Source organism: Toxorhynchites rutilus, chromosome 3 (genome assembly GCF_029784135.1).
Source record: "Toxorhynchites rutilus septentrionalis strain SRP chromosome 3, ASM2978413v1, whole genome shotgun sequence".
NCBI lineage: Eukaryota > Metazoa > Arthropoda > Insecta > Diptera > Culicidae > Toxorhynchites > Toxorhynchites rutilus.
Genome location: NC_073746.1, coordinates 270048444 through 270076431, shown reverse-complemented (window position 1 = coordinate 270076431; position 27988 = coordinate 270048444).

Here is a 27988-nt window from a genome sequence, read left to right as displayed (position 1 = left end):
CGCTACAATATACGACCGCAGCATTCAGACATATACTCGAGAAGGTAATATTCCGAAAAGTAGTTCGAATGCTCCCCAAAAAACAACAATGTTGTGAAATAAGTTGCCCGGCAAATCTAGATTTAGTCTTAGTCCGTTCTTGTAACAATACGTTTTTCTAAGTGAATTTAAATTTGGGCTATGGACTCGATCATGCCACTCGGAGGTCACACCTGAGCCATACATGAATAAAATACGAGTGCGCGACTCGCCCCTATTTTCGTCAGTTGTACTTCTAGTGAAACATTATTATATAGTTACGTGCACCGCAACAGCAACCAGGTTCACATCAGTAATATGCCACTCCAAATAATTCAAATTCTAGGCAAACATCGCATGACCGATCACAACACTGATGTCAGCAGATTTATCATTAAGATTAGTAATCAAATTAAGAATTTAATCGAGATCAATCCAAGAAAGCAGGCAGTTAAATTTTGGCAGTCCAATTAGAACGATCGATTCGCGTCGCAAAGTAAATTTACAATTGGGTCTGACAATGAAAAATAAATAAATATCTTTTTATAAAGGGTGTGTCACATCAAATTGCATGACGGAAAAAACGCTGTAGAAATTCGCCCAGTAGACCGATCTTGTTGAAAATTTTAGACAGTAAAATAAAAACTATTAAACAACTTTTGGCATTTTCTTTTTATTCATTTTCTTCCATTTTCTCTTGAAGTCCGCCTCCGATTTGAAAACTTTTGGGTTCTTCCGGAGGGCCTGCTTCATAATCGCCCAATATTTCTCTATTGGGCGAAGCTCCGGCGCGTTGGGCGGGTTCATTTCCTTTGGCACGAAGGTGACCCCGTTGGCTTCGTACCACTCCAACACGTCCTTTGAATAGTGGCACGAAGCGAGATCCGGCCAGAAGATGGTCGGGCCCTCGTGCTACTTCAATAGTGGTAGTAAGCGCTTCTGTAGGCACTCCTTAAGGTAAACCTGCCCGTTTACCGTGCCGGTCATCACGAAGGGGGCGCTCCGCTTTCCGCAAGAGCAGATCGCTTGCCACACCATGTACTTTTTGGCAAACTTGGATAGTTTCTGCTTGCGAATCTCCTCCGGAACGCTGAATTTGACCTCTGCGGAGAAGAACAACAGGCCCGGCAGCTGACGAAAGTCCGCTTTGACGTAGGTTTCGTCGTCCATTACCAGGCAATGCGGCTTCGTAAGCATTTCGGTGTACAGCTTCCGGGCTCGCGTCTTCCCCACCATGTTTTGCCTTTCGTCGCGGTTAGGAGCCTTCTGAACCTTGTATGTACGCAGGCCCTCCCGCTGCTTGGTCCACTGGACGAATGAACTTGACAAATTCAGCTTATTGACGACATCCCGGACCGAACTTCTCGGATCACGTCTAAACTGCTTAACTACGCGCTTGTGATCTTTTTCACTGACAGAGCATCCATTTTTTCCGTTCTTCACCTTCCGGTCGATGGTTAGGTTCCCGAAGTATCGTTTTAGTACTCTGCTGACCGTGTATTGGACGATTCCCAGCATCTTACCGATGTCCCGATGTGACAACTCCGGATTCTCGAAATGAGTGCACAGGATTAATTCACGACGCTCTTTTTCGTTCGACGACATTTTTCAAATATACGAAAAATTGACAGTGAAGCATGGCCAACGTGATCTATACACTCTTATCTGATTATAAGCGGAAGCTGAAGATATAATTCCTAAAAATTAAATTTCTACAGCGTTTTTTCCGTGATGCAATTTGATGTGACACACCCTTTACTATCACCTAAGGAAAGGGAAGAAGTGATTATTCCCTTTAAGCATACTCTGGTATCAATCAAAGGAAAACCATCATTGAGTAAGTACTCGAAGCTGAATCGATTCGAGAGTACCACCTCCGTCCATACAAACATACATACAAACATACATGATCCACGAAAATGGAGATAATTTAAAATTTTTATCCATTTTTTTTTATTCACGCCTTTGCGGGGCTATATGAGACAGACCTCACGAGTAGGGGCCAACTAATTTTGAGCTCAGACAGTCACTGTTTGTTAACTGACCATCCAGAGTGTTTTGGGGAAGATCAAGTCTTGCATGTCAGCGCAAATGAGCATTATTGGTCCTTGAAGCCAAGTACACCTGAGTCTTTTTGCAAATCAATTGTGGGCTTGGCCGAACCGTCTGACTTAAGTTGCGAAACTGGCAAAAGGAATGTGGACTGCACAGCATGCTTTAGTGGCGCCTTCATCTCAAAGTGGTGGAAAGAAAGAAAGACGAGGGATCAGGGCATGTTAGGTGTTTTTTTTCGGTGAAAAGCAGGACTTGAAGATGAAATGCACAATAACAACTGTTCACTTCATCTTTGGATCTGGTCTCTTCTCTGCAACACTTGTGGTGGTGTTTTGGGCCTTACGATACTTCAAGGAGGTGATAATTAACCCGCATCTGGACTCAGCAGTCTTGTTCATATCGGTGGTGTCCACTCTGATGGTCTCGTTCCTCGGATGTGGATGGTGATTTCACGGGCCTAAATTTAAATCTGAGTTTTGATGTGTAATTTAGTTTTGTCAAGGGTATGGGTTTAGAACACAATTTTATATAAAAGCAAGAAAACCAAGTACGTTCACAAAGGCAATAAGTGATGCCTTAACCATTAACGTTCAAGGATTTCATTGACAACAAAAGATTGAACTATATCCTATGCCCAGAAAATTTGATACAGACCATCCAAACCGTTTATAGAAATTACTTTAGTAGGGGTAAACCTTTTAAAATCTATTTTTTCCGTTGTTAACATATATTATACACAAACTCGCCATTCGCTTGATTGAATGCTATACCAGTATGGGTTGATAGTGCACTAAATGATGCAACGATAACGAATTTTCGGAATGGGGGTTCAATTTTCCGCCGTACTTAGAACAACAGGAGTTTTAGAACAGAGTGAGTTTTTTCCAGTATTCGGAAATTCACACACACCCCAAGAGAACTCTCTAGCTTCTAATAGATACATGAGCCAACCAAAATTACATTTTTCCCGATACCATTCCCCTAGTTTTAATACGCGTAGGATTTCACCATAAAATCAAAAACATCAATGGATTCCACAGTATAAAGAAATATACCTTTTATAATACTTTTTCGAAACATTTTAAACATATTTCTATATTTCTTACATTTTACCTTATCGAGTTTCATACTGTTTCGATGATTCGATAGAATTTCATACACTTCATAAACTAGGATGCGAAATAGATGCATTAAAATACACACTAATTCACAAAGGAACCACAATGTGATACCACTCAAGAAATAAATTTCTGACAAGCCTAAATTGAACTTTCAAGAGTCAGCGCATACAGTGTAAGAGATTCTTATACTCTTTGATCTAGAAGATTTTTTGAATATGAGGTGCAACAAACCGGATTCGCTTAAGGAAGCACAATCTATCACGCTACAATATACGACCGCAGCATTCAGACATATACTCGAGAAGGTAATATTCCGAAAAGTAGTTCGAATGCTCCTCAAAAAACAACAATGTTGCGAAATAAGTTGCCACACCACCGACACAATTTACTTAAAGAAACATCGTTTCGGAGACAAGTAAACATCATGTCAACAACTATTGGGGAATTTCAAACATGGATCATGAAGAATCAAAAACTTTAAACGTTAAAAATACAGGTGAACCCGAATGAACCCGAAAATTGCGAACAAGTGGAACCTACCGAAAGACCCGATAAACCAGTGGATTCTGAGGATGATGAAGTGCTATGTTAAATTTTCCGCTAGCACACGTATCAAACGCACCAACATAAATAACAATTTTATTCCTTATTAGCGGTTTCCGAGAAACCATTGAACGATTCAAAAAATCACTTCAAAATTACTGACGGATCATTAAGTACACAAGAGAAAGAAGTGTCAGAAAAATACTGATGTGTTAGGAAAACACTAGTAGGTGGATTGACCAATTAGAACAGGTAGAGCGCAGACCATGTGCAACACGCCATGGAATGCATCAATAGGAATAGAATAGCTGACTTGGCAAAATCCATTCACATAAGCGAGCCGCGCTTGTGGTTCGCCCTCTTTTTTGTCTACTGCAGTGCAAAGAATAAAGTCATTATTAAAACCGCGAAATCGTAGTCTTTCTAAAAATCACTTCCAGTGTAAGCAAGAAATTACTGGTGTCAGAAGTGGGATAGTGTAAGTGGTAGTGAATAAATTGATAGTGACAACAGCTCCGGAATTAAGATAAGGCAGAGTCAAGCAGCAGCATCGAAGACACCCTTCTGAGGCAACACACGGACGTCACCAGCTTATCGGTCAACTGGACGACCGCTCACCATCCGCCACTGCACCGATTAATGTATCTCATATGGTGAGTATTACTCTGATTTTTTTACGACCTTTTGTTCTATAAAATAAAGTATAAAATGCCTAGCACTCGCAATGATGAAATTCAGCAGCTCAAGACATTGGTCAGCGAGCTTCAAAAAAAGCTTACTGGTAAGCGAGAAACAAGCCACGACGCTGAAATTCACGAGTTGCGAACCGAATTATCGGGGCTGCGCTCGCAGGTCGAGGCAAGACATATGCAGGGCGGGGATGCATTTAAGCTTCCCGACACGTTCAAGTACCTTTCCGAATTCCAAGGAAACAAAAAGGAACTCACAGCGTGACTCGAAGAGGTACCTCTATGATAATTCTATGCATTCTATGCACTATGCTTTGCGCTAAGGCGGAAACGCTAAATAAACCCCAACACTACTTCAACCAGAAATATTCCAATACACCAAAAATCTTTAAACCGCAACCACAGCAGGCGCAAGCCAGCGGCTCGCAGCTGAAACAAAATAACGAAAGTGAATTTATCTCTGAAATTTTTAAACACTACAATCATAATTCCTGATTCTGCACCAATTAGGAACAGACGTAATTCGGAATATTATTTGGAAATTGTAATACCTTCAGAAAACAAATTTGAAGAATCACATATCAATGACGAATTGCCTTTTTCATCAACATTGATAGAACACAACGAATCGCAAAAGCAGGGAACTGTTCTAAAATCCTAGAACACATCGAAAAACTAGAAGAGGAATATATAATAGACAGCCATTTAATTGATAGCTTCACGGACGAGCAAATGACAACCAGCTTCGACCAATACATTAAAGAGGAGTTCTTGCGGAATAGTTCCAAATGGAAAAAGCAATGCGGATGATTCCAGAATTCAAGGGGGCGACAGCTGAGCCTGACGCATTTTTACATGCAGCAGACTACATTGCTGGTAAAATATCAAATGATTTACATGACGAATTAATTCTGGTTGTATCGTTAAAGCTAAAAGGACTAGCATTCTTCTATTTTAAAAGACTAAAGGGAGCAACTTGGGAGGAAATAAGAGCATGTTCAGAGAAAGAAATTCGAGGCAAATATGAAATTGGAGGAATCATCTAAAAAAAATCGAAACTCTGGAACAGGGACCAACAGAATCGTTTCAAAGTTACAGAGATAAAACCCTAACATTAAAGGAATTCATTGAGGAGTACGAAAACGATGAAGAGAAAACGGAAAAATATTCATTTGCTCTAAGGAGCCTAACGTTGCACTTTTTAGCTGGGCTTGAAAATAGTAATTTTAAAAACCTAGCGAAAACTCAAAAGAGTAAATCCTTTGGAGAACTATTAAATTATTTACAAGAGGAATGTACAGATGTTGAGCACTTATCGATAATTTGAATAGGTGAGATTCTAAACTTAACAAACACACTTTGAAGTGGGATTTCAAGGAAATAATGAAAGATTGAGCCATATATGTCTACAACCAATTTTTAACGAGATGTGTCCATCAATCACAATCATAGCTTTTGAATGTACCGAAGGGCTGGAAAACCAGGAATTCTTTCCTGTAAGGACATGCATGCCCCAATACTTACTTCATGAGTAACTAAAATGTGGGATATAATGATATTAAAGAATAATATTATAAAATAAAAGCAGTAGCAATCAGAGCTTGGAAATATTGAGCTTGTTAAGTAACATTGAAAATATGTTTTCATCAGTGTAACGCGTTCATTTTGCTTGTCGATGCTGATGTCATTCATTCGACGGCAAACAAATTTACAACTGTGTTCATTCATATTCATTCTGTGCTCTCTGAGCTTCCTTAAACCCTGAGAGAGAGGAGCCAGCTCGCGTTTGTTGTGATCACCCTTATGTCAGCGCGAACCAGTCACGGTGAACCAAGGGGAAGTATTGAAATATGTAGAAAATTTCAACATGACATTTTTTTGCAAGACGTTTTATGTGAAAATAATGTTGACGTCGGACTACATCTTTCATTTCTATACTGGGGTGTAAGTTCAAAGCTTCGAAAACGAGAGTGTTACATTGGAGAAACAGGATTTTGAGCAATAAACCCTCTTCGCCGGTTGAAAGAAATGGTATGATAACCGCTTCATTCGAAAGATAAAATGTCTACGCGTTATATGTGTGTTACTTATTGATCCAAAAACTTGTTTCAATAGCTCAAAAATTGTTTTGAAAGCAAGCTATTGAAATCACAAAAATCTGTATATAAGTAGGTGCCAGCTCCACTCAATTATAATTGTACAGCGGTTAGATCATTTTGGAACAGTTACTGCTGCAAAAAAAAACAAACTTGCTGCTGTGAAGAAGGCGACCAGCAAGAAGAAAGCTGCTGCTACTGCTGGTGTGGCTGCCCGAAAGCAAAAGTCAAACAAATCCTCAAAAATCGTTGCATGCAAGCCGAAAACGCCGAACTCATAGAAATCAGTAGCAGCTTCGAAAAAACCTACCATCGCCACACATAACGCACAACTAGAGAGAAAACAAGATAGTGTTTTCAGCAAATCAAATCCAGTTCTTTTCAGAAAGAGTTTATCAAATACTGCGGTCAAATACATTCTTTTTTAATTTCTTCGATCAAGTGCGATCAACGTAAGATTACATCTTTCGAGCACTTATTAGGAGTACAGTGAATCTTGAGAAAGACAATTCATTCCTGCTCGAAACTCGCACCAAAAATGTTCACTCATCAATGTCACACACGGGAAGTGGGTGTTGTGAGGGGGGGCAGAGTGAGCGCAACATTTATGCAGACTGATTGGAAGCGACAGATATGTTGTATATGGGAAATGGTATACAAATTATATCACACATAAAGGGGAGAAAGAATCTTGACCCTTTTAGTTTTTTGGACAAGACTATTGGTTCACCTTCACTATCGGTCAATTCGATTGGATCTTCAGTGATACTAGTGCCTTGATTAAACCTACATGTCAAAATTGAATATTGCATATGAATGTGAATATCATGGCAAAGATGACGAGAGACTGGTAGTATAATTCTCATCTTCATCCGAATGCCTGTTAAAAATGCAGACACAGCATCCTTTTTAGTCAACCTAGTATTATTTCCATCGGACACAAACAAAATTCCCTCAAAATACACCTGAGAGAAATCAATGTTGGCTATTTTCATTGGAAGATTAGCTCTTATTTTATGTATTCCACATACACACAGGTTTTTTTTTACGCGGGGGATACGTATCTCGTAAAAAAACCGCGTTAATTGGAAAATCCGCGTAAAAAAACCTAGGTGTACGCTGCATATTCAAATTGCATCGGAGATAGACAATCATCGCCCACATTGCAAAAATCGATTCGTCGAGCTTGCAGTAATAGATCAACCTGGAACCAGTGAAAGAATACAAGAATTCGCGAAAACTGAATGTACGATCGGAAAAAGTCACAAATGGGCCCAAAACACCCATAAATTCACACAAGATCTCCACCGACAAACAAATCATAAAAGTCAGTTTGCTTCTAATTTTGGATTTTGTTTTAGAAATCATCGAAATAATTCTTTAGGACAACTATATCGAAATTATCAAAAGTAAAAAATGTTTGAATGGGCCGATGCTGCTAGAAGCCATGATGTGGGCTGGTACATCTTTTATTATTTCCTACGTGATCAGTGTTCAAATTTTTACCCCCATATATTCCTGTTAGACGCAGTCCTATGTCAAAAATCAAATCGGGAATAAAACGCACAAATGTACTCACTAACAAAGGTTCACGTCAAGTTTGAACACTTTTCTCATAAATGAATGACAACAACTTGCTTGATTGAAATTGTCAGTTTGGAATTTTCTTGATGAGAATGCGTAAAAAGAATAAGAAGAAAACAAACTATCTGTCATTCAGCTAGCTCCTCTCTCTCAGCTTAAACCTCGAGTCATGATAATTCATTCACATTTATTCATTGTAATTGAATTGTCAGGAATGTTGTGACTGTTCATTTTCAATATCCCGATATGTGTGTGATTTTCTCATTGAGTCAGTGCCTTGCTTATTCAGTTATTTTTGAAATTACACCAAAAGGGCAACGCAAATCGGTGGCGCAAGCGGAGATGCCAACAAAAAAGCAATATCTGCATGCATACTCACAGCTAAGGATTGCTTAGGCTTGGACGGCGAGGGGGCTTTCTGCAGAATCGATCCGAGCAGCGAATGCAAACTTCGTCAGCCAAAGCTGGATGTTGGCAATTTCATCCGCTAATCCTATAACATAGTTTGATCCGTTTGCAAAAGGAAGCTCGAAGCTGTCTTGGACACCACCATTTTATGTTCGTGTGTTCAGAATTAAAAAAAAATTAAATGTTCAAACCAAGAGAGAAACGAATATACGGAAAAAATCATTAAAGATTGTATGAGTGAAAATTGGTGAACAAAAATCAAATACATTTATCTAATTATTAGATTATTTTATAATCTGCTCGCAACAATCTCTCCAAGATTATTACAAGCTCTGTACGTAAGGGCGTTGAAGCACCGCTAATCTTGATGACGTGATGACGCAATTCCTCTCAGTACATCAATAATGAAACCATACTTTGAAAATCATGCCAAATATAGAATTGAAAGAATTTTTAACTACCGCAGCGAATCAGCGAATACATATCATCATGATGAATCTGCATTCCCGATCATCACCTTTGGAGGACAGCGAGTAACATCATCGGCTAACGTCGTTCCCAGGAAATTGTCATCGCTGCAGTTTCTGGTACGTGACAGTTAGGTAAACAATGATTTAGTGAGTAGGGATCGTAGCTGTTAATGTAGATCAGATCAGAAATAAATTTTATAATTCAGTTTTGTGCTCTCGACCTAACCACTTGTCTCTTTACTTTTTAAAAACCGAATGTTCCACTTACCATAACTCATATTTAATAGAAATTGGAGTAATTGTGTTCTCTTCTTGAAGAGCCTCCATTTCAAGAGAGATTTTTTGATCTTCCGTCAGAACAAGTTTTTTCCGTCGCAAATGCCTATGACAACATATTTAATAGAAATTGAAGTGAATTTGTTCTCTTCATGGAGAGTCTCTATTTTAGGAGTGATCTTGACTATGGAAACATATTAGTTAACACCGAGATGACTCCATCTTTGTGAAACGTCAGCATAGCCACCCATAAACCAGACGAATCCCAGACGAAGTGTAGGAGATCATAAATTACCCACCCAGCGGAAGGCGGGCGATCAAGCTGTAAACATTGACCAGATGCATTATCGAGAATGGAACTTTCTCAGGAAATCGATAGCATGATACGAATCATATAAATAGAGCAGGGCAATGAATGTTAAGTCAGTTTCAGTTTCAATTTAGTTTCGTTTAGGTTTAGTTTAGTCTCAAGGAAATTAAAAGTGGAGCATAGCTTCTAATTTTTTTTTCTACTTTAAGCCTGAAGAAAGAAAGTTTACTTATCCAACAGAAATTATGGTAATTTTGTTCTGCCTATGCTAACATATTTAATAGAAATTGTATTAGTTCTGTTTTCTTTACTACATTTTAGGAGTGATTTCCGTCAAAACATAGATGTCGCCGCTAGCTGAAATCAGCTGTTAGCGTTCGTTCAATTTTTCTTCCACCAGCTGTAAAGCGACAATATGAGCGCGCTGCCGTGCCACTGACCGAGCGGGGGATCAGATTACAAAGAGCTGATTCATTACGCGAGTTAGCTACCGAGGCTCACTGCTAACAAGCTGACGGAAGCATCGCACGTGGAGACAGCAAGGAAGACAAAAAAACGGACGACATCGATTTTGTTACGATTGGCATATTTATTGAGGACGGCGATGGATGGAATTCGATCGATGACCACACCGCTAGGAGTGCACCATCAGCAGTTAGAACTGTAGCTAGGGTTTAATTTATTGAATAAATCAGTTTAGATCGAACCACGAATGAAGACGGATATTTTTTAAAAAGTATACCACGTCCGAATAAATTTAACTGGAGGCTCCGGCGAGATCCTCCTAGACGGGAAGTGTATAAAAGTGATTTGTGCAGTGTGAAAATCTTAGAAAAAAAAATCAAAAATCACTGGTTCAAAGAGCCAGATACTGTATCTAACACTGGAAGCGAACTGCAGGACACCGAGGACACTTCTGATCCCGATCGGTACCGCTGGCCCGGAGTAACGATAGTAAAACGGACTATCCAAAAGTACCTGCCTGCAGATCCCCCGTTTTTGAGGACAGCCATCGAAAAGTCCAGCTTATGATGTTGGCCACACCCAGGACTTGGTCCTCTATGTAAGTAATTCCTTTTCTATTTTATCCAGTTTATCTAAGTGTTTGAAATAAGTGAATATAAAAAAAACCCAAAAAGTCCAGAACACTGGCACTAGTTAGAAAGTGAAAAATATCTTGTCGTGAAAAGGCAAAGTTACATTGATCAAATTAATTTAATTAAAAGTGAATCAAACCTTTACACAGGTTTACCGGAGTCCTACATAGAAAACACATAGTGTTTTCACGTATTTTCTAGCTGAACAAATTTATCAGTTTGGTCCGTGAGAGATCATTTCAAATACAAAATTAGCAGGAAAAAGAGCCGATTAGATTTCTACTTCGGTAAAATAATGGCGAACCCTGCACCAAACCATGCACCAGTGGTTCTATCACTGACGATGCAGCAATTTTTAGAAATGGGAAAATTGCCGTACTTTGTCCGAGACATACAAGAATTTAATGGAAAACCGTCAGAGCTCTTAGCGTGGCTCACCGACGTACAAAGCATATTTAACATGTACAGTGAAGCAGGTGCAAGTGCGGCACAAATCGAGTTAATTGAACGCTGCGTTCATCGTAAGATTAGAGGCGAGGCAGCTGACGTCTTAAATTCTAACAATATTATGCACGATTGGACACAGATGAAAAATACGTTATTATTATATTACCGAGATAAACGAGATCTTAAAACATTAGATTATGAGCTCACCTCTATCAGAAAAATTGGGAATGAAAGCTTGGGTAGTTACTATTCTCGGGTCAATGAACTTCTTTCTTCAATAATAGCACAAGTTCAAACTGAGGAAAAATTTGCTTTGCATGCAGAGTCTCATATCGACTATTTTCGGGAAAAAGCAGTAGATGCTTTCATCCGAGGTTTAGAAAAACCTCTTTGCCAATTATTGAAGACGTTCAATCCAAAAACGCTAAATCATGCTTACCAGTTTTGCTTAGACTTTTATAATATGGATTCACGTTCGGCTCCTTTCCGCAACGAACATCCAGTTTCTAATCCAAAACCAAGAGACTTTGACATAGGTAGAATGCCCCCTAGGTCACCACCTAGAAAATTATTTGTACCACCTCCAATTCCAGCACCTAGAAATTTTGCATACCCGAGAATGCCCATGATCAACAGGCAACAATTTCAATCAAATCCATTCTCTCAAAACAGATCACCATTCCAAAATTCATTCCAACCGCCACCCAGACCTTGGGTCCCAAAACCACAACCAAAACCGGAACCTATGGAGGTGGATCAGAGTATCCGCTCCCGTAATATAAATTACAGCAACCGACCGCAAATGAATTTCAAAAGACCACATCCCCCGTCTTATCAAATACCGTTCAAAAGACAGGCTCATCCCATTGATAATAATTTTGAAGATCAACAAGAAGAGTATGATCAGTATAATGATGCTTTCGAATCAGAACAACAATTTTACGACTTCGAACAACCTGAACCTTTTGAAGACCAAACAAATAATTTACAAGATGAACAAGTAGCTTCCACATCTACTAATTTTTTAGATTGGAATCCAAGTTGGTGAGGCCAATGCTACCTTACATCAACTTAAAAACAACGAAAGGAGAATTCCCTTTCCTAATAGATACAGGAGCGAACATAAACATAATAAACCCAAAACTCGCTTGGGCTTACAATAGCAATAAGCCATATAATTTCAATGCCGAGAATATTACTAGTGCTAACGGCACATTCAACGCAACTTCGGAATACTGAATGCACTAAACGCAAACATTGATTTTTCCAACAGAACTTTAACATTGCATGCCGATAGCCAAAGACTTGTTATCCCACTGTGTGAATATTCTCAAATAAATCTTTCTTCTAATAGCATTTTTCGAACTTTTTAATTCAAGAGATGTTTTTCATGAACCTAATGGGAAATTAACATGTTCAACAAATGTTGAATGTATTATTAATACTTCCGATGATATTCCAGTTCACCAGAAAGTATATCCTTACCCAGCAGCTTATAGAGATGAGGTAAGGAAACAAATTGACAAGCTTCTAGAGGATGGCATTATTCGACCATCTCGCTCAGCATGGACAGCACCGGTATGGGTAGTACCAAAAAAGTCCGATGCTTCGGGAGAAAAAAAGTTCCGAATGGTCATTGACTACAGAAAGGTTAATGAAAAAACGATTCCTGACAAATATCCAATGCCTGAGATCAGTTACGTTTTAGACCAACTTAAAGGTCAAAGATATTTCACTACACTTGATCTGGCCTCAGGTTTCCATCAAATAAAAATGAGGGAAAGTGATATTGAAAAAACAGCTTTTGCAATCAATAATGGGAAGTATGAATTCACCCGAATGCCATTTGGGTTGAAAAACGCTCCCGCGATTTTCCAAAGAGCAATCGATGACGTGCTCAGGGATCACATTGGTAAGATATGTTATGTGTAAGTTATCACCATCCACTTTCCCAAAGGATGATTCATCAACCACATTCACTTTCACGATTCTGAAAACATAAATAAAACTTTGTATCAACGAATTTCCGAAAACGCTGATCAACCGTTCATATTTCCAAATATCAACATTTTCATCATCCAACTAATGCAACCAATGTAATGCTGACGAATCACACCACCAACGATTACCGTTCAACTTTCCAAACATCAACATCTTGCATCATTCAACAAACGCACCGAGGAATACTTACGAATCATCACCATCCAGCATTATCTGGTGTTTACAAACCATCCGAATGGAATCTTTATCTAGTCCGATACTTAGCTAACGTTCATTCATCATCGTAGCGAGAAGATAACAGCGAATCATCATCTAGCACCAATGCCACGATCAACTCAACCAATGTTTACTAATATTGCACCGAGAAATCTAAGTGTCAACATTTTATCAGCGCTGAATGAGAAGACATCAACAAGGTTTGCTTTCATAAATAGCGGATAGGTATTTAAGGAAAGAATCGATCAGAATAAAGTCAGTCATAATTCAAAATTGAAACAAACATCTATGATTTAGTTTTTAAAAATCCCTTTGGTTCGGTAAAGTAGTTAACTGACGCAGTCGAACAACGAACAAAGTGAAGTTATCAGTCGAACAACGAACAAAGTGAAGTTATCAGTCGAACAACGAACAAAGTGAAGTTATCAGTCGAACAACGAACAAAGTGAAGTTATCAGTCGAACAATGAACAAAGTGAAGTTAGCAGTCGAATAACGAACAAAGTGAAGATAGCTGCCGAATAAAATGAAATAAATATAAAAAATACAACAGTAGATCAATTGAATAATTAAGCCCAACGAAAATGGGATTGTATGTTCAATGAACGAAATAAGTGAAAAATCAAAAGGAAAGGAAAGAATCCCAACGGAAATGAAATTTCTACTTGTATTAACGTAAGTAATGAATTTAAAAACATAATTTACATAATTTACATCCATGAAAAGGAATTAAATGTTTACAATTTAGTATAAAGTAAATTCCGCGAAAAGGAATTGAAAAACCCACTACACAACATTACAGATAAATTAAATGATATTAAAAATTAAAAACTAATTCCACGAAAAGGAATTAAGAACCCAATCCATTATAATTAAAAGGAATTATACACTACGCAACATTACAACTTGTTAATTCCGCGAAAAGGAATTGAAAATAAATTAATTTTGGGTAGTTGACAAGAATAGACAAAATGGCTGAAGAAAGGATCGCAGAAACGGAAGAAATATTCCAAAGGGCAGAAAAAATTATGCGTGGCATGCAAACACCACAAGCTATTAGAGAATTGCAATGTTTTGATGGAGATGCAGTGAAATTACACTCCTTTATAAAATCTGTTGAAAATATAATGCCATTTGTAACAGCTTTGGAAGGTACACCATTTTACAATGTATGGACGCAATCCATACGCGCAAAAATAACGGGAGAAGCGGACAGAATACTCGAAATTTATGGAACTCCGGTCAACTGGATTGACATAAAGAATAATTTGATTGCATATTATAATGACAAAAGAGATCCCGTTACCCTTACACGGGAACTCTTCCAATTACAACAAAAAGGATCGATTGAAAATTTTTATGGCAAAGTACAAAATTTATTGTCCCTTCTTATAAACCACACCAACATTAATACTATAGAAGAAAACGTAAAAAAAGACAGGATACACACACATCAAGAAAATGCATTGCAAGTTTTCTTGGCGGGATTAAGTGAACCCATCGGAGGCAACGTACGGCCTCGACAGCCCAAGACATTAAAACAAGGATTCGATGCCGCAATCGAGGAACGAAATTTTTTAACCAGGACAGGATTAAATATCCAAAAGCCAAATTACTATCTCCAAACATTTCCTCCTAAGCCCTCAACTAATCCATTACCATATAGAAATTCCTTTGGACCAAACCAATTCGTTATACCCAGACTTCCAATTCCAAACAAAAATGTCTTCGCACCGAAACCTTACCCAACTCCACAGCCTAAACCAGTTCCAATGGAAATCGATCGTTCCATACGATCGAAACAAGCAAACTACATAAACCGACCAAATACAAATAACCCTAGGCCAACGTATCCCTCTCCAAATTTACAACGAAATTTTTTCCAACCAATTGGTCCACCTAGAGTACACGCTGAAGAACTACACAACACGGAAGATCCTATGGTACAGCAAATTTACGATCCATACTACTATCACCATTACTACTCTCAACAACAAGAATTTTATGATCAAAATTTAAATTCAGATGAAAACATTGGGGAAAATGAGCAACTATCTATAGAAGCACCGCCGAAAACCTCTATCGAAAATTAAAAAATCGAGAGGATAATCTAAATTTTCAGATGGTATCGGAAAGAGACAGTCCTACTTAACAAATTTTATACCCTATATTAGACTACCCACTAAACAAGGGTTTGATTTAAAACTACTCATTGACACGGGTGCCAACAAGAACTACTTAAGTCCCCGACTTGTCAATAACTCAACTAAATTATCTGTACCAACTTATGTAACGAATATTTCCGGGAAACACGCTATTAACAGTTATGTAATGTTCAATCCATTTCCAGATTTAACAGAGAATAAATGCTCATTTCATCTATTTGACTTTCATGATTTTTTCCACGGTCTCATAGGATATGAGACATTGCAACAACTAAATGCAAAAATAGATACAACATCTAACACAATATCAATATTTGGGAAAAACATTAAAATGTACAGGAAATACCCTACTGTACTTGTTAAAAAGATCTCAGGAGAATCAATAAATCATATCGAGATGCCTGTATCAGAAAAACAAGGAGATTTTTATATTGAAAATTGTATAGAACTATTGCCGAATATTTCAATTCATGCTGGACTATATCATGCTGAAAACCACAAAGCATTTTTGGTAGTTGAAAATAGTTCCACTTCAGAGCAAATACTCAGTTTAGATTTCCCAATTGAAATAGAACTGAATAACTTTGAACAATACGAAACAAATGATGAATTGAACTGCCTGGATACAACAACCATTAGCAGAAGATACAGAATACTTGTTGACCAATTGAGATTAAATCACTTAAATTCAGAGGAAAAAGCAAAATTACTAAAAATAATAGAAGAATACCAGACAGCATTCTATATCGAAGGCGAAACACTCTCAAATACCACTGAAATAAAACACTCAATACATACAAAAGACGATTTCCCAGTTTATCAAAAAAGTTACCGCTACCCTCATTGCCACAAAGAGGAAGTTAGTATCCAAATTCAGAAAATGCTCAACGAAGGCATCATTAGACATTCGAATTCCCCTTGGAACTCCCCAATATGGGTTGTACCAAAGAGATTCCTCAGGAAAACAAAAATGGAGAATAGTTGTCGATTATAGAAAATTAAATTCAAAAACAGTGGATGATAAGTTTCCAATCCCTAACATCTCAGACATATTGGACAAATTAGGCCGAAGTACGTATTTCACTACGCTAGATCTTGCTTCGGGATTCCATCAAATAGGCATGAACGAAAACGAAAAAGATATAGCAAAAACTGCCTTTTCTACCGACGGTGGTCATTATGAATATGTTAGAATGCCGTTCGGGCTTAAAAATGCCCCGGCAACTTTTCAACGCCTCATGAATACAGTTTTAAGAGGTTTAGTGGGCGTAATTTGTCTTGTATACATGGACGACATCATCGTCTTCAGTACAGGGCTTCATGAACATTATAATAACCTTGCTCAAGTACTAAACGCTCTCGAAAAAGCAAATCTAAAAGTGCAACTAGACAAAAGCGAATTTCTACAGAAAGAGGTTGCATTTCTTGGACATATTATCAGCGAAGACGGTGTCAAACCGAATCCTGACAAATTAGATGCTATCAAAAATTGGCCAATCCCTAAAACAGAAAAAGATATAAAATCATTTTTAGGAACTTTAGGATATTATCGAAAATTCATCAAAGACTTTAGCCGATTGACAAAACCTCTTACCCAATGCTTGAGAAAGGATGAAAAAATTATACACAGTGAACAATTTTTGGAAGCATTTGAAAAATGTAAACAAGTATTGACAAGCTCTTGTATCCTTCAATATCCAGATTTCAGTAAACCATTCAATTTAACTACTGATGCATCGAAGTACGCAATAGGTGCAGTGCTTTCACAAGGCCCGATAGGGAAGGATAGACCCATTGCCTTCGCTTCAAGAACTCTTAACAAACATGAAGAAAAGTATTCAACTATAGAGAAAGAGTTACTTGCCATCTTCTGGGCAACAAAATATTTCAGGCCTTATCTTTTCGGTCAAAAATTTACTCTTTTCACAGACCATAAGCCATTGACTGGTGCGATGAATCTAAAAGATCCGTCGACAAAAATTGCAAAATGGATGATTGCATTAATGGATTATTCATACGATATTCAATACAAAGCTGGTAAGCAAAACGTAGTTGCTGACGGCTTATCAAGAATTCCACACGAAATGAACGTACACGATGAAGTTCAAAACGAAGAAGTATCATCTGATATGGCAACACAACACTCAGCCGACACAGATGATTCTGAATACATTCCTTGTACAGAAATGCCGGTGAATTCTTTTTCCAATCAACTTATTCTAAAAATTGATCAAAATGAGGAAGAAAACTTTGAACAAGTTTTCCCAAAAGTTTTTCGACATACTATAAGCAAATTTAATTTTGGCGTACCAGCACTAATACGAATTTTCAAAACGAAACTGGATTATACAAGAACCAACTGTATTTACTGTCCCGAAAGCTTAATGAATATTATCCAAATAGTTTACAAAAACTACTTTAGCAGAAACAAAAAACTAAAAATTTTCATATCTCAAAAATTATTAATCGACTTAAAACTCTCTGAAGAAAAAAATGAAGTCATAGAAACAATCCACGGTAGAGCACATAGAGGAATCGAAGAAAACTTGGCTGAAATAAGCAGAAATTACTATTTTCCTAACATGAAACAAACAATTCGCCAATTTATCTTAGTATGCCAAACATGTCAAAAATCAAAATATGAAAGACATCCATATAAAATAATGTACGCACAAACACCCATACCCCAAAAACCTATGGATATTCTTCATGTAGACATTTTTATTGCTCAACCGAACATTTTCATATCAGCTGTCGATAAATTATCGAAATTTGGTATGTTATTCCCAATAAAATCAAGATCAATACCAGATATCAAGGGAGGTATCATAAAACTAATAACAACATATGGATGTCCAAAACTAATTGTATGTGACAATGAACCTTCACTAAAATCTGCGGAAATAAGAGGTATGCTCTTAGATCTCGGCACCAATATGTATTTTACAGCATCAAACAAAAGTGAAATGAACGGAACAGTCGAAAGATTCCACTCTACATTAAGCGAAATATACAGGTGTTTACAGGACAAATACGATAATATCAGCAAAAAAGAATTATTTAAAATTTCTCTGGCTCACTACAATAAGACAATTCACTCCAGCACAAATTTGAAACCTGTTGCAATATTTTTTGGTATCAAAGAAGGAGATGAAAGACCATTAAACATTGACGACATTATTACCAATAGAAATAAAATTTATGACGAGGCGATTACTCGCCTCAAAGAAAAACAAACCAGTAATCATAAGTATCATAACAAAAATCGAGAAATTGAGCCAAGCCTCTGCCCTAATGACACAGTATATGTTGCTAGACAAGGTATCAAAAGCAAAACAAAATATCCATTTAAAATAAGCACTGTTTCCACGGACAGAACAAAGACATTCGAAGACACAAGAAATATAAAAATACACAAATCCAAAATAAAAAGACGCAGACAAACGTAGACGCACAATCTATCTTTAAATGAGTTTCAATATTTTAAAATTAGAAAATAGGCTAAGATTTATTTACTCTTAATAATACAGTTTCTTTTTTTTTAGGTTTACTGGAGCAAGCGAAAGGATTTCCAAAGAATAAAACAGATTTGAATCAAATTATTATCTCGTTTTAGGTACATTCAGATAGCAATGGCAACAATAACAATAACGGACCTATCAAGACACACAGGTATCATCGCCTTCAAAGAAAGAGAGACAAAAATAGTCAGAACACACCATCTACACATTCATAAAATTGACATCGAGAAATTTCAAAGTAACATTAAAATGTTCAATCATACTTTGAAAATTCTCAAGGAAAACGATTCATTGACAGAATTTCAAGACGTTCTGGACGCAAGAATAAAAAGCCTCTTGGAATCATTTTACAAATTGAAGCCTTTGAAAAGAACGAAACGGGGTATTTTGAACCCTTTAGGAACAATAATCAAATCTATTACTGGAAATTTAGACGACAATGACATGAAGGATATACAACGTACACTTGACAAGACTGAAGGTAAAATAAATGAAATTATCAAAAATAATGAGAGGCAAATTGAAATAAATAAGGACTTTGAAACAAGAATGAATGTAATTATTGAAACAATAAACAATCAACAATCAAAAATACTCAAAAAATTGTCAAAAATAGGAGATCTGGATAGCATAATACATATTAGGCAATTGACATATGATACAATTTTTAATATGGAATTTCTAGACAAAAAGTTATTTTCGATATTTTCGAATCGATCCAATTTGCCAAATTAGGAATATTATCAAAATCTATTCTGAGTCCGAATGAAACAAATTTTGTTTTGGAAAAACTAGAATGTCAAAATATGAATATAAATACAATAGATGAGATTTACGAGCTATTAGAAATAGAAGTTTTCCATAATCATTCAAATATATTTTTCATTATAAAAATACCAATATTCTTGCAAGGAACTTAACAATCGAGCTGTATCATCAAACTACAACATCGCCATCACAAGTAAAGCGTCAACATTTGTCAGTAATGGTCACTGTCCGATCATAGAACAATATCGAATCTGTCAACAACATAGGTTAATCAATGTCACAGGAGATGGATGTATCCATAACACACTTTGGGGACAAAACGCTACATGTCCATACACTGAATCTATAGTTTCTTCAAAAATAAAACAAATCAACACAAACACATTGCTAGTGATAAATGCTATAGATCCCATAACCATAAACTCGAGTTGTGATCCAACGAATAGAATATTAACAGGCACGATTCTAATTACATTTGATGATTGCATAATCACAATCAACAACGAAGTATACGACACTAAGAAATCAATTGGCTATGATGAAATGAAACTTATTCCAACAATTGGAGTAATAATAAACGAAACAATACTAGAAAATCAACCTGATATTGTTGAATTACATAAACTAAATATTAAAAATCAAAGACACATTGATGAAATAAAAATTAGTCAAAATGCCAATAAAAACGTCACTATCAGCGGATTTCTCATGCTATCAATTATATCATGCAGTCTAGGATTCTGGATACTCATATCCGCAAGAAGAAAACGAGAAACAAAAATTGAAGTAAACCTAGACAAATCAAAACCATCCTCAGAATTAACTCTTTTGAATCACACAAAGATTCGAGACGAATCTTTCCAAAGGGGGGAGAAGTTATCACCATCCACTTTCCCAAAGGATGATTCATCAACCACATTCACTTTCCCGATTCTGAAAACATAAATAAAACTTCGTATCAACGAATTTCCGAAAACGCTGATCAACCGTTCATATTTCCAAATATCAACATTTTCATCATCCAACTAATGCAACCAATGTAATGCTGACGAATCACACCACCAACGATTACCGTTCAACTTTCCAAACATCAACATCTTGCATCATTCAACAAACGCACCGAGGAATACTTACGAATCATCACCATCCAGCATTATCTGGTGTTTACAAACCATCCGAATGGAATCTTTATCTAGTCCGATACTTAGCTAACGTTCATTCATCATCGTTGCGAGAAGATAACAGCGAATCATCATCTAGCACCAATGCCACGATCAACTCAACCAATGTTTACTAATATTGCACCGAGAAATCTAAGTGTCAACATTTTATCAGCGCTGAATGAGAAGACATCAACAAGGTTTGCTTTCATAAATAGCGGATAGGTATTTAAGGAAAGAATCGATCAGAATAAAGTCAGTCATAATTCAAAATTGAAACAAACATCTATGATTTAGTTTTTAAAAATCCCTTTGGTTCGGTAAAGTAGTTAACTTGTATATTGATGACGTCATAATATTTGGTAAGACGTTAGATGAGCATTTGCGAAATCTAAAAATCATTTTGGATGCTTTAAATGAAGCAAATCTTAAAATTCAACTAGACAAATGCGAATTTTTGCATTCTGAAATCGAATTTTTGGGATACGTTATTTGCGAGGAGGGAATTAAACCCAATACAAAAAAAATTGAAGTCATTAACAAATATCCGGAACCAAAAAACTTGAAAGAGCTCCGTTCATTTCTGGGAATGATGAGTTACTATCGGAGATTTGTAAAGGACTTTGCAAAAATTGCAAAACCCCTTACAAACCTTCTTCGGGGGGAGAGAAATCTGTCATCGAATAGAAAAATCACGCTCACTGATAATGAAAAACGTTGTTTCGAAAAATTAAAGAATTTATTATCTTCCTCAGACATCCTGATTTACCCCGACTATAACAAACCTTTTATTCTTACGACGGACGCATCTGATTTTGCCATTGGTGCAGTCCTGTCCCAAGGAGATGTCGGCAAAGACAAGCCGATCCATTTCGCTTCTCGTGCATTATCAGTAACCGAGGAGAAATACTCAGTACCAGAGAAAGAGATGCTAGCCATCTTCTGGTCATTGAATGTATTTAGAAATTATTTGTATGGTGCAAAGTTTAAGATTTTAACTGATCATCAACCTTTGACATTTGCACTATCGCCGAAAAACTCAAATGCAAAACTCAAGAGGTGGAAAGCCTACCTGGAGGAACACGATTACGAGATCGTATATAAGCCAGGTAAAGCAAATGTTGTTGCAGACGCCTTAAGTAGAATCGTATGTTCTATGACAGGAACGCAACATTCTGCAGATGATAGTGACGATCTTTACATAAAATCAACAGAGTCACCACTCAATGTATTTCGTCACCAAGTGATGATAAAGAAGGGACCGGATAAAATAGTAACGGAAACCCCTTTCCCCGGATACACAAGGATAAAAATTGATATAAATGATATTAACGATGATTCATTATTTAAGGTACTAAAGAGACACTTAAACTGTTCAAAAATAAACGGCTTGTTAACAGACGAAATCACGATGGGAAAGATCCAAGAGGTCTACAAGAAAAATTTCGGACAACAAAAACTGTTATATATTCGGTTTACACAGAACATTCTTGAAGATGTGAGAGAAGAAGACGAACAGTGGAATGTCATCCGCACAGAACACCACAGAGCTCATAGGGGTGCACAGGAGAACAAACTACAAATATTCCGAAAATACTTTTTTCCAAAATTAGCTCAGAAAATAGGAGATTTTATCAAAAACTGTCGAATATGCCATGAGTGTAAGTATGACAGAAATCCGATAAAGTTTCCTATTCAAGAAACACCAATTCCCAAGGCTCCTTTTGAAATAGTACATATAGACATAATGTTTTTGGAGAGCCTTCATTTCTTAACTTATATTGATAAATTTTCAAAATTCGCCCAAATTACAAAAGTTGAATCAAGAGCAGCAATCGATCTCACACCAACCATAAAGGATATTCTTCTTAAATACAAAACCCCAGAAACACTTGTGATGGATGGTGAGAAATCCTTTATGACGGGAGAGCTCGTTAACTTCTATAACACACATAAAATTACCCCATATGTTACTGCCACCGGACGAAGCGAGATGAACGGAACAGTTGAACGTTTCCATTCAACGCTTCTGGAGATTTACCGAATAACTAAAACCGAATATCCAAATTTACCAGTTTTAGATCTTGTCCAATTATCCATTCAAAAATACAACAGCACCATCCACTCCTCCACAAAATTCACTCCTTTAGAAGTAATCCTTCCTTCCCCTCGAACACCTGAAATTATCGAAAAAGTTAACAGAAATCTTCAACAGACACAGAAAAACGCATTGGGACATCATAATAACAAGAAGAAACATGTTCCAATAGCAGAAAACATAGACGCCTATGAAACTAATCGACAAAGACTGAAACACAAGAATAGATTCAAAAAAATTAAAATTTCCAAAGTCAATAAAAGTACCATAACGACAGACGATGGACGACGTGTCCACAAAGACGATATAAAAATTAGAAAAATCTAAATAAAGATTCTACTTTCATGTTTCAGATTTTTTCTACTATTCATCATCCAGACTGGGACGATACAATCGGAACATGGCATGACAATTAAGTTACAGGACATAGGACGACAACCAATCCTGGTATTTCATCAGGGTGAAGCACGAATCAGACTCGACCACAAATACTACATACACCACTTCAATCTTACAACCATCAAAACGCAAGTCAAAGGCCTTAGAATTCAATTTGAAAATTTTAGTAAGAATCAGTTCACAGACCTAATAATTGAAAAATTTAATGAAATTGATTTCGCTCTCAGAAGCATTGATCCAGTCAGACGACACAAACGTTGGAATAGTTTAGGTACGGCGTGGAAATTTCTAGCTGGTAGTCCAGACGCCAATGATTTAAAAATTATCAATTCATCTATCAATAACCTTATCTCTAATAATAATGAGCAGATAAAAATTGACCGTGAGATCAATCTACAATTGAAAGAAGCTATATTCAAAACAAAGAAAGCAATTGAACTATTTAATATAGGATTTGCTGAAATGTATTGTACAAAAATGTTATTTCATTTGAATTTCCTGTCTGAAAAAATCGATCTAATTATTGACACTATTATGCTAGCAAAATTAGGTATAGTCAACGAACAAATTTTGAGTTTCAAAGGAATTGAAATCTTAATTGCTGATTTAGCTAGGGAAAACGTAACAGTTCACAATGCTGTGCAGGCGACGAATTATGCGACGACATCAGTAGCATCAAACAACCTGGAAATACGATACGGTACGATTGGTGCCAATCATTCACGAAAACAAACAAATACATATACCCAATCAGCTTTTCTTATTTCACAACGAGGAAATATATCAGATAAGCTCAATAGAACCCACAGTATTTGATCTGCATGAAACACATTTGGAGAACACAACTTGCATACCTAATTTACTAAAAGGTAAACCAGCAATCTGCAATTTTACCTCAAACCCAATTGAAGAAGAAATATTCTTCCTCGACGATCAGCACATACTTGTAAACACAATCAAAAATTTTATATTATCATCAAACTGTGGAATAACGGGCCGAAACCTCTCGGGATCATACGTCATATTCTTTAACAATTGCCAAATATACATCAATAACGTTTTATACTCAAAGAGGGTAAAATCATTACCAGGAAACCCAATTCAACTACCACTAGATGGAATCGAAGTAAAAAAGCATCAAGAGATTTTAAATATCAGCATAGAACACCTACACAACCTCCACATGGAAACAAGGAAGGAGTTAGACGTTATTCGATTATCAACCGATAGTATTCAGTGGCCAGCATGGTCTATTATTGGCGGAGCTGTTTCGCTCCCTTGTATGATAACCGGTATCGCAATTCTTTTTAAATTTCTCTCCCACAGAAGGGCCACAGTTAATATACAAACAATACCTAACACCATACCATCTCATGTACCACCAAGAGATACTCAACCCAACATCAGAATATTGACAATTCAGGAAGTGATTCGGATGGAACCTCATCTCTAAGAGGGGACGAGTTAGCTACCGAGGCTCACTGCTAACAAGCTGACGCAAGCATCGCACGTGGAGACAGCAAGGAAGACAAAAAAACGGACGACATCGATTTTGTTACGATCGGCATATTTATTGAGGACGGCGATGGATGGAATTCGATCGATGACCACACCGCTAGGAGTGCACCATCAGCAGTTAGAACTGTAGCTAGGGTTTAATTTATTGAATAAATCAGTTTAGATCGAACCACGAATGAAGACGGATATTTTTTAAAAAGTATACCACGTCCGAATAAATTTAACTCGCGCACGCGTTCGCGAGTATGGATATAGGTCAGTTGTGCTAGGATCAGCAATTAGATTTCGTCACGGTTTAACCTAACCAGCGACTGGAAGAGAACATACTGTATAAAAAGTATAGCATGGACACATATTCCCGATTCGAAAGGGATACCGAATTTGAACGCCCTTTGCTTCCCGGGTGGCAAAATATTATTGAATGAAATTGTAACTCCTTTCACACTGGGAAGCAAGGGGCATCAAAATTGCTGACAATCCATTATCTTAGTATTTAAGAACCCACAAAGCATGTAAATAATCAGTATCAATAAAGTATCCAAAGAATATTCAAGTAGTACGTTCGGGTCCTCTACATCCGAAAAAGGTTTTCCTCCGGCGTGAGGAAGTTTACTAAGTTGCATATTTCACTTCGCTACAAATCCTGAGTTACTCTGTTTCACTTGTGCTGCAAGTGGAACATAGAAACTTACAAACAAACTTGGAATTTGAATTGGCCTGTACTGCAGGACGGTTCTAACCAAACCTCTCCCTTGCAAGGAAGTTATCATTGGAGTTCTCATTACGCGGGATTTTCATTGTCTAACTTCTGGTTAAGTCTTGGACGGTCTGTTCAGCAGAACGTCGAATACTGACCGGCAACCAAATCGCGTCGTAAGGTCGGCGTGTATCGATCGCCGACATATGGTGGCTCCAGAGAGGACTCGTTCGAATTAAAACGCGACGCGAAGTTAAAACTCGTAAACCGAATCACTAAAGTGAAGATACTCCGGGACCGGTAACAGTCTCGTTAACGCGAAGTGAAAGAACAGAACCACGTAATCCGAAGAAGCATGACGGAATACGTGAACAATCCAAATGGACACTGCCGTTTGTGTACGGCAGAGGACACTTCGGACCGGACTATGGCCGAGTGCTCCAAGTGTAAACACTGGTTCCACATCACTTGTGTGGGACTGGAACTTAAGCACTCCAGGAGGGAAGCATGGAACTGTCCGCAATGCGTCAAAGAGATCAACGAGCTCCAGCAACTGAGAAAGGAGATCGAAGATTTAAAGGCGACGCAACGCAGTCGTCCAACGGAGCAACCAACAGTAGCAGATCCGCTCGAGATAATTCGTCGCCAATTTGAGTCTCAAATGGAGAGTCAAAAGAAGAGGGACGAAGCCTACCAAAAGGCAATGCAGGATCTGGTATCGAGCCTGGGATCTGGAGGATCCAGGACAAAAACAGAGGTACCAGCGGGCACGTTAGCCCCAACGTCGGTAACCCTACCAACAGAGTTAACCAACTTGCTGCGGAAACAAGCAGCAACATCTTTACCCATGTTTCATGGGTCATACAAGGAGTGGCCGAACTTCAAACGTTTGTATGACGAAAGCAAACAAACAGGAAACTTCAGCGATGCTGACAACGTGAGCCGTCTGATGGCTCAATTAGGAAAAAGGCCAAAATCATACGTCAGCGCCCTAATGATGGACCCTGGCAACGAAAGGCAGATCATCGAAACACTATCAAGTATATACGGCCAACCAATGGCGATATACAACGAACTGTGGGCAGACTTAACCAGGTTGAGGAACCCAAGAATGGAAAACCCACAAACAATGATCGAGTTTGTGGTCACACTAGGGAATTTAGTGTGCAACATGAGGATGATAAACAAAAGATCATACCTCAACAACCCACTCCATCTGGCAGAAATAGTAAGAAAACTTCCCTTGAACGTCAGAGAGCAGTGGGCCGATAAAGAAACTAACTGTCTTATGCCCATGGAAGGGCAAGAACCAATCAGATTAACATTGGAGGATCTGCGACGCTACTTTCTCCAGGAAAGGACAAACCTGCATGCCGTGAGGAAGAACAAAATATACTTCCAAGTCATTCCAGTAACATTATCAGCAAGAGGGAAATCCCTCGATACTTTCGCCTTTCTCGACCACGGTTCCTCGAACAGCTTGATTCTAAAAGATGCAGCTGAGGAACTTGAGTTACATGGACCATCCTCACCCCTTAAAATGTTGTGGACTAACGAATCGGAATATTCTGACCCAGAGAGTCAGCAGGTGTCGTTTGGTATCAAAGGTACTAATTCGATGAGAAACGTCCGCACAATCAGAAAACTCTCCTTGCCGATACAAACACTGGATTACGATGAAATAAAGGAAAAATACCGTCATCTAAGAGGACTTCCAATCCACGGATATCAAAACGCTAAACCGACCTTGTTAATTGGGCTAGAACATCCCTTACTATTGACACCAACAAATCAGCGTGTCAGCAAAGAAGGTCCAGTAGCGGCTAAAACACCACTGGGATGGACCATATACGGGAACGATAAATTGGAAACAGACTCAATCTTCACGTGTATTCAAATGGAGACAGAATCTCTAAGAGAAGAAATTCAAAAATTCTTCTCTACGGAAGAATTTGGCGTGAAAGTAACGACGATAGACGAACGTAGTACCGAAGAAAAACGAGCAGCACAAATAATGGAACAAACGACAACATATCTTGGAAATCAATATGAGATGGGACTGCTATGGAAACAACCGAGAGTAATAATGCCTTCCACCGAAAGTTACAAGGCTGCCCTCAAACGACTAGAGACAATGGAGACAAAAATGAAGAAGTCACCAGAATTCGCCAAATGGTACAAAGATAAAATACAAGATTACCTTAAAAAAGGATATGCCAGGAAACTAACATACAAGGAAATAACACAAACTTCCGATAAAACGTATTATCTACCACACTTTGCCGTAGAAAATCCAAACAAATCTCCCCGTCTAGTCTTCGATGCCAAATCC